Source organism: Cibotium barometz, chromosome 8, assembly GCF_041138505.1.
Source record: "Cibotium barometz isolate CiBa-2024 chromosome 8, ASM4113850v1, whole genome shotgun sequence".
NCBI lineage: Eukaryota > Viridiplantae > Streptophyta > Polypodiopsida > Cyatheales > Cibotiaceae > Cibotium > Cibotium barometz.
The window spans coordinates 32,418,284-32,426,050 of NC_141053.1; the positions used below are offsets into that span (position 1 = coordinate 32,418,284).

Genomic DNA, 7,767 nt, shown 5'->3' on the forward strand with positions numbered 1-7,767 from the left:
ATAGAAAATACGTTCTCTCTAAGGGGAGTTAAAAAATGACTAAAATGTTCCAATCTACTTGTTATGAAGTAAATTTCCTCCCTTATTCTCTCTCATTCCAAGAGAGTAGCTTCCTCTAGTTTTTAAGCTCAATCAAAGCAATATTGCAGTAAATAGCATCTTTTACCTCAAACTTATAGCTTGGTTTTTCTTTGCTTGTAGCTACACAAATTGAAATGCTGGTTGTGAAATTATAGAGCTTATGAGAGTTATTTATCTAGCTGCTCTCACATTATTGCCTACTTAGAACTCGCAGAGAGAGAGAGAGAGAGAGAATTGAGAGCACCAGACGGGGTGAGGCTGGCAAGGCTAGCGGAAGCCGCGGCCTTGGCTGGGTATGAGAGCAAGCCTATGGGTTTTGGGGGCAAGCACAGCGATGTCGGTGACGGGAGTGATCGAGATAGTGGCATCTTTGGAGAATGCTCCTGGCTTAGAGAGGTCCTCAATCAAGTCATCAATGAGCTTCATGGTGACATGCTCCATCATGAAGATGTGCGAGTATTGACGATCGTTACGGTCCTCATTATAGAGGGTGTATTTGAGGCAGATGTCGTCATTGGCACGCTTAAAGCGAACGGTGAGGGCAAGTGGACTACGCTCTACATAAATATCCTCTTTCACAACCTCTTCTTGGAGATACAGGAGGCGATTCTCTGCATACACAGCGAGCTTCTCCAGGCGAATGGCTTTGTAGATCTGGTCTTCATAGGAAGTGCGCGCGATGTAGTCCCAAAGGAACATGGGTGAGAGGCCATTGCGAGAGCCAGGAAAGGTGGTGTCTGGGGTGCCTATGTAGTCTGGGATGGTTGGTGGCAACATCTGATACTTGGTTTTTGTCATGAACACCCCGCATGGATATGGCGCCCCTATCCACTTGTGCCCGCTCATGGCTATGGAGTGTACCATCGGCAGACGGAAATCAAAAGGTGGACCCTTCTTCTCCACCAATCCTTCATAGAATGCCATCTCTATGTATGGCATGTATGCTGCCCCAAGTGCACCATCCACATGAAACCAATATCCCGTCCTTACATCAAACTTGCTTGGATCATCTTCATTATAGTGTACCTTCCTCTCCAGCAGCTTATATTTTTGCAAAATTGGCCGGAGCTTGTTGCAAGCAGTGCCCACATCATCATAGGCACCCTTGAAGGTTGTGCCATAGTTGAAGCAGATAATGATGGGATACCTTTAGAAGCAAAGAATTCAACGAGCGTGGCGAGGGAATCGAGGTCCATGGCACCGGATTCATGGGAGGGGACCTCTATGGGCCACTCGCCTTGCGAGTCCTCGAGAGGGCACAAACCGTCGTAATGCTCTTTGCCTTCTGCATAGAAGGTACGAACATCGAACATGGTCATGGTTTTGGAGAGGGAGTAGTGGGTATCCTCGGAGAAGAAAGCGATGGGGGTGTAGGCATGGAGGTTGTCAACGGGCTTCGGCGCACAGTGGTACACAAAACGAGGCAGGATGAGCTGCTTGGAGGTGCCCTCTTTCTTCTTTACAATCTTTAAGGAGTTATCAATCAAGATTTTCTTGCCACTGAGGTAGTCCCTGGCATTCCACATGCCATACATGTTGCCCTCGGTGCTTCCCATGGTGAGGCAAAAGCCCCAGTAGGACTCAGGCTGGTCAGCAACATGGGGGTGCTGGGCGTGCCATAGCTCTGCATAGTAGTCCAGCACAGCTCGCTCCATGAACTTGCTGTTGATCGTGTAGGTGCCCTCGCTAAAAGTGTCGCCGATGTTGTTCGTCTACATTACCAAATTGAAACATGAGGTTATTTTCCTTCTAGAGGTGTGATTCATATTTCTCTAGAACCATACACACACGCAAGTACCACAAGGGTTTCGTCCTTCAAAGTATCGACCAATTTATATTGGGCCGTGTGCAAGCTTGGGGTTACCAATTGGAATTAAGGTCAAGGTCATGTTATACTATGGTAGTGAAGGTTATTTACTTACTTATATATCTAAGTCCACCATTCGAACCATCTTTATTGTGACTAGTGATATGTCCCGATTTAAATGTGTAGGAGCATGGTGTGCACACACTTGCACTCACTTTATCTCAAGCCATGCAATGTGAGCAAGAAAATGAGAAAATAGCTTTGTCAAGTGTGTGTATTTGTGTATGTATGTATGTACACACAATATAAACATGTAAATGTGTATATTAGATGCAAACATGTATGTAGAATTATATAAGTTATATTCTGACATACAAATCTATATATGTGTATTGTGTGTATTTACATAAATACATGAATACATATTTATTTATTTGTATATACATGTTTATGTGCATAGATATCAATGTATGTATGTATGCATGCATGTATGTACATATATGTGTATGTCACATGTGAGCATAATTATTACTCTAATGTACAAATATCAATTTAAATCCATATATATTCATAAAAACTAAAGTTATCCCCCCCTCTCAATGCATGTTGTAAAATATTGATGCATTTACCTATCTCTCTCTCTCTCTCTCTCTCTCTCTCTCTCTCTCTCTCCCCCCAGTACATGTGCACACATGCAAGCACTTATGTATGTTGTTTCCTTGTTATTTTGCTACTCTCCCATTGTCCCCCTTATAACTACCATCCCCTACTTCTCCCACTTGAACCCCTGTCTCTCCCTCTCTCTCTCTCTCTCTCTCTCCTACACTTGGTTTTTTGCTACATATTTTAATTTGTATAGAGAAAGAGAGAGAGAGACAGAGAATCACACACATGAGAGAGAGAGAGAGAGAGAGAGAGAGGGACTTGGTTTTTTGCTACAGATTTTGATTTGTATAGAGAGAGAGAGAGAGAGAGAGAGAGAGAGACAGAGAATCACACACATGAGAGAGAGAGAGAGAGAGAATCACACACATGAGAGAGAGAGAGAGAGAGAGGGACTTATTGAGACAAACACAAGAGAGAGAGAGAGAGAGAGAGAGAGAGAGAGAGAGAGAGAGAGAGAGAGAGAGCAAGATTTTGTCATGCACAATTAAGAGATAATGATATAAGATGATTTTTGATTTGGTAACAGGTTCAGGACTTGCTAGGAGTTTCACTGTTCTAACATCGGAGTTATAGATTCTCACCGAAAAAGAGAGTTGACACATGATCTTTTGTAGGCTCAAAAAAATCATTTATCAAGAGTATTAATTCTATTTTGCCTCAATTATATTTTACGTTTATATCTTTACATTCATTGATGACACGTGTCAAAGTATATAGTTATAGATATATATTAATACAAGGGCTAAACTTTGAGCTTAGGAGGTGGAAAGGCCACTAATTAAGAGAAGTGCATAGCCCTTTCCCATGGATGTACAAGGTACGAAGCGGGTGGTAAGGGAAGGTGTTCAAATAATTCCATTTTCCATGGAAAATAATTGAAGAAAACATACACATTGCCATTTTGAAGGTGTTTTAAGAGTGGGTGAGGGTTGTCGAGGGATACAAAGACCGAGTGTGATAATAATAAGTAAAAATATGTGAACAGAAGAAGGATACGTACATGGAAGTAAAAATATGTGAACAGAAGAAGGATACGTACATGGACGTTCAAGTAGCTGCCAAAGTTTTTTTCGAAGTGGAGGTTTTGGTTACACTGGTAGCCCAGGAGGTTGGCTTGATACTTGGCGTGGTGGGTCTTAGCCGTGGCTATGGCGCGCAGGCGCTTTGGGTCAGCCATGCCGCCATGGTGGAGTTGGTAGATGTGGTAGGCATTGGGCAAGTCAGGCACCTCCGGGTAAGGGGAGTCCTTGGAGGGGTCTGTCTTAGTGGGCGCCATACCATGTTTCCTCACATACTCCTTCACCGCCTTCTTTAACTCAGCCTTGCTCACCTTCACCAACTCCTCTTCCTCCCTACTATCAGCAGCCAGCTCCTCCTCTGCCTTCCTCTTGGCCGGTAGATGCACTTCCCCCTCCTTCCCGTTAAGGCTTGTGATAGAGGCCATTCTTGCTGGCTCAAAGAGGGCAATGCTACACTCTACTACTACGCGCTCACTAATACAGGGCAATTCTATAGTTCAGTGCTGCTGTAGTCTACTGTCGCTTGCCCTGCTTTTATAAGCGCCCCCCTCCCCGTCGCCTCCCAGGCGCAAAGCACATGTATTTAACTGTTCCGAGTCACCGGTACCACGTGGGCACCTTTCAAGCATCAATTATGCTGGGCCTCGCGCACAGTGTTATCTAGTACATAGCAGTGAACACTGAACACGCCTTTCTTGGAGCCTGGGCAACGTGTGACGTCTCTGGGGTCTGGACTCTATCGAGGGATTCTAGGTACTTCTAGACTAGTTGTTTGGTCTGAAAAGCTGCACACACTTTGAGCACAAGCGCGATAGTGCAATAGAGAAGATACATGTGTGGTAATGTGGGAAGCCCGAGTTTTAAGGCAGAGAGTCATTTGAAGCCCAAGATTTTGACACAAGGTGTCACCAGTACATCGAGGAAGCCCGACATTGGGCTTCAAATTTAAGGCCTGGTCTGGAGTCTGGTTGTGTGTTGTCTTAATCTTATGAGAAAGAGACCAATCACCACAGCGTGTTGGAAAAAAAAGTATTTTCTTTAAAAAATGAAAACTTTTATGTAAAAATTTTGAAATCTATCTATACAAGATTAACCACAATCCCACCTCAGGCAAAGGAGGTGGGGCTAATTCAAAATAACCAAGCGTGAGGAGGAGCCAAATCTCACATTTTCCAAGGCAATTTTGAATTTGAATCATCTCACATCTTTCAATGAAATCTTTGTATACATGCTTACATACCTATAGATACACATACTTATATATATATTATGTATGTATGTGTATCTATAGGTATATAAGTATGTATATATAAATCGATTTATATATATGTCAACTCACACACATGTATGTTCATGCACACACACACACAACACACAAACACCAACACATGATACGTGCACACACGTATATAAACACACATATACACACTCGCACGCATGGACACACGGGCAACATATAGAGATATGCACACTTGCACACATACTCAAGCTTGCACATACACACACAAACATATATATTATGTGCATGTGTAAGAAAGAGAATATACATACACACACACATGTATATATTTTATGTATGTATGTGTATCTATAGATATGTAAGCATGTATATATAAATAGATTTATATGTATATCTATACAAGATTAACCACAACCCCACCTCCCTCCACGTGGGCAAAGGAGGTGGGGCTAATTCAAAATAACCACTCCTCCTCCAAGCGTGAGGAGGAGCCAAATCTCACATCTTCCATATGTAAGATTCCTCCCCAGTCTCTCAAGATGTCCAGTATCTTCCCCTGTAGTCAAATCCCTCTTCAGAAATATAAAAGATTTTGTTTCTACTAGTTTTGGCCTAGAGAGAGAAAATCTTCTAGAGAGTGGTAACTCAGTTTTTAAATATTTTTGGATGAAAAAATATCTCTTCTTATCAAAATAAGTTCCCTCGAAACAGAAGTTCAAAAAGATTTTCAGAAGGTGCATTAGAAATCAAGTATAATCTGTTCAAGAGGCCTTATCCTGAGGGTCAAGATTTTTTTGAAATTTTAAATTAAGGTTCCTATGGGCCAATAAGATCAATCCATGTGTGAGGAGGAGATAAATCCAATTTGTAAAAAAAAAAACCCAAAAATAAGTAAATGCTCACATAAGATGAAGAGTTGACTATGTACAAGGGTTATTAGTAAAAAACTATGAGTATTACTAAAAAATGAGATATTTTGGATATAATGATTCCATTTTGACACATGTGTAAGGAAGGGGAGTCTCTTCAAGGAGGCGCCTACTTCACATACTTGAATGAGTTTTAAACTAAAAAATAATGTGATATTTTTATCTCTCCTCTCTCTTGGATTAAACCGAATCAACCAAACTAGGTCCAAATCTAGTCCAAATTCAACCAAACTGAATCTGGAAAATTCTAGAAATCAGTTGGTCTTGGTTAGAGCCTCCCTCTCCTATAAATAGAACCTGAGTCCTTTGTTAAAAAATAGGAGAATTATATTATGCCAGAATTATGCTGAAATAATGATAATTTTTACTATTCTCTAAAATTCTCTCCAAATTGAAGAAATTGGAGCTTCCCTCTTTCTTCAATCTTCATTGGTGGCTCCATTAACACACCAAACCAATTGATTGGTTGGGAGCCTCTACCGTGATCAAAGAATCAAGCAATTTGTAAGGTAAAGTGTAAATTTTGATCTTTTTCCATAATTTCTTAATGTTTCTCTCTTCTCAACCCCTCTCAAGCTTGAGAAGCTTAATTGGAATGGCTTTTTAATGCTATTGAAGTTAATTGATGAATGGTAGTAAGGAAATACATAAATTCCTATTTATGCTTAATTGGAATGGCTTTTTAATGCTATTGAAGTTAATTGATGAATGGTAGTAAGGAAATACATAAATTCCTATTTATGCTTAATTTTAATGGTTTTTATGATTTTTGTCTTCTCTAAAATGAAAATGATGTTATGCCTCATTGAAAAAAGGCATTCCCCTCTCTTCTTTAGTAAATCCAACCATTCTTTATCCTAGATGAATGATTAATGGATAAAATTAAGTTTTTCATAATGTTTCTCTTAAATAAGTAGAAATTGCTTACATTAGAATGAATTAAATACTCTTGGTGAAATTCTAGTTGATTTTAGAAAGTTAAAAATTGAAAAATGGTCAGCCATACAAAGAAGGTTATGGTAAAATTTTCTAAAATTGTGTAAAAATAAGTTTTACTTTTTTATTCTAAAAGTGTAATTCCAACTAAATTGGATTTATGCATGGATAGATGCATAAAGAATTTAAATTAATCCAAAAAGTGTTATTTTTATCAATTTTTATTTTATGCATAGAAAGATGCATAAAGAATTTTATTTTTAATTCAAAAGAGTGATTTTCATCATAAATGATTTTATGCACAAATGGATGCATTAAAAAATTTCTTTTATATTAAAAGAGTGATTTTTATCATAAATGATTTGTATGCATAAAAGATATTTTTTTATATTAAAAGTGTGATTTTTATCATAAATGATTTTATGCATAAATTAGATGCATAAAAGAAATTCTTTTATATTAAAAGAGTGATTTTCATCATAAATGATTTGTATGCATAAACATATACATAAAAGATATTTTTTTATATTAAAAGTGTTTCATCATAAATGATTTTATGCATAAATTAGATGCATAAAAGAAATTCTTTTATATTAAAAGAGTGATTTTCATCATAAATGATTTGTATGCATAAACATATGCATAAAAGATATTTTTTTATATATTGAAAGTGTGATTTTCATCATAAATGATTTTATGCATAAATTAGATGCATAAAAGAAATTCTTTTATATTAAAAGTATGATTTTCATCATAAATGATTTTATGCATAAAAGAATTTTTTTAAATTAAAAGAGTGATTTTCATCATAAATGATTTGTATGTATAAACATATGCCTAAAAGATATTTTTTTATATTAAAAGTGTGATTTTCATCATAAATGATTTTATGCATAAATTAGATGCATAAAAGAAATTCTTTTATAATAAAAGAGTGATTTTCATCATAAATGATTTGTATGCATAAAAGATATTTTTTTATATTAAAAGTGTGATTTTCATCATAAATGATTTTATGCATAAATTAGATGCATAAGAGAAATTCTTTTATTCTAAAAGTGTAATTCCTACTAAATTGGATTTATGCAT

At 37.7% G+C, this 7,767-nt stretch overlaps 1 pseudogene across 1 annotated transcript; it reads right to left on the minus strand.

Annotated features, from left to right (window-relative positions):
* Positions 1-208: 208 nt before the first annotated feature.
* LOC147636158 (uncharacterized) lies at positions 209-4,099 on the minus strand (annotated as a pseudogene). Its single transcript, XR_015266495.1, has 2 exons — positions 3,594-4,099; positions 209-1,793 (listed from the first exon to the last, which is right to left on the minus strand). The product of XR_015266495.1 is annotated as an uncharacterized LOC147636158 (transcript).
* Positions 4,100-7,767: the final 3,668 nt, after the last annotated feature.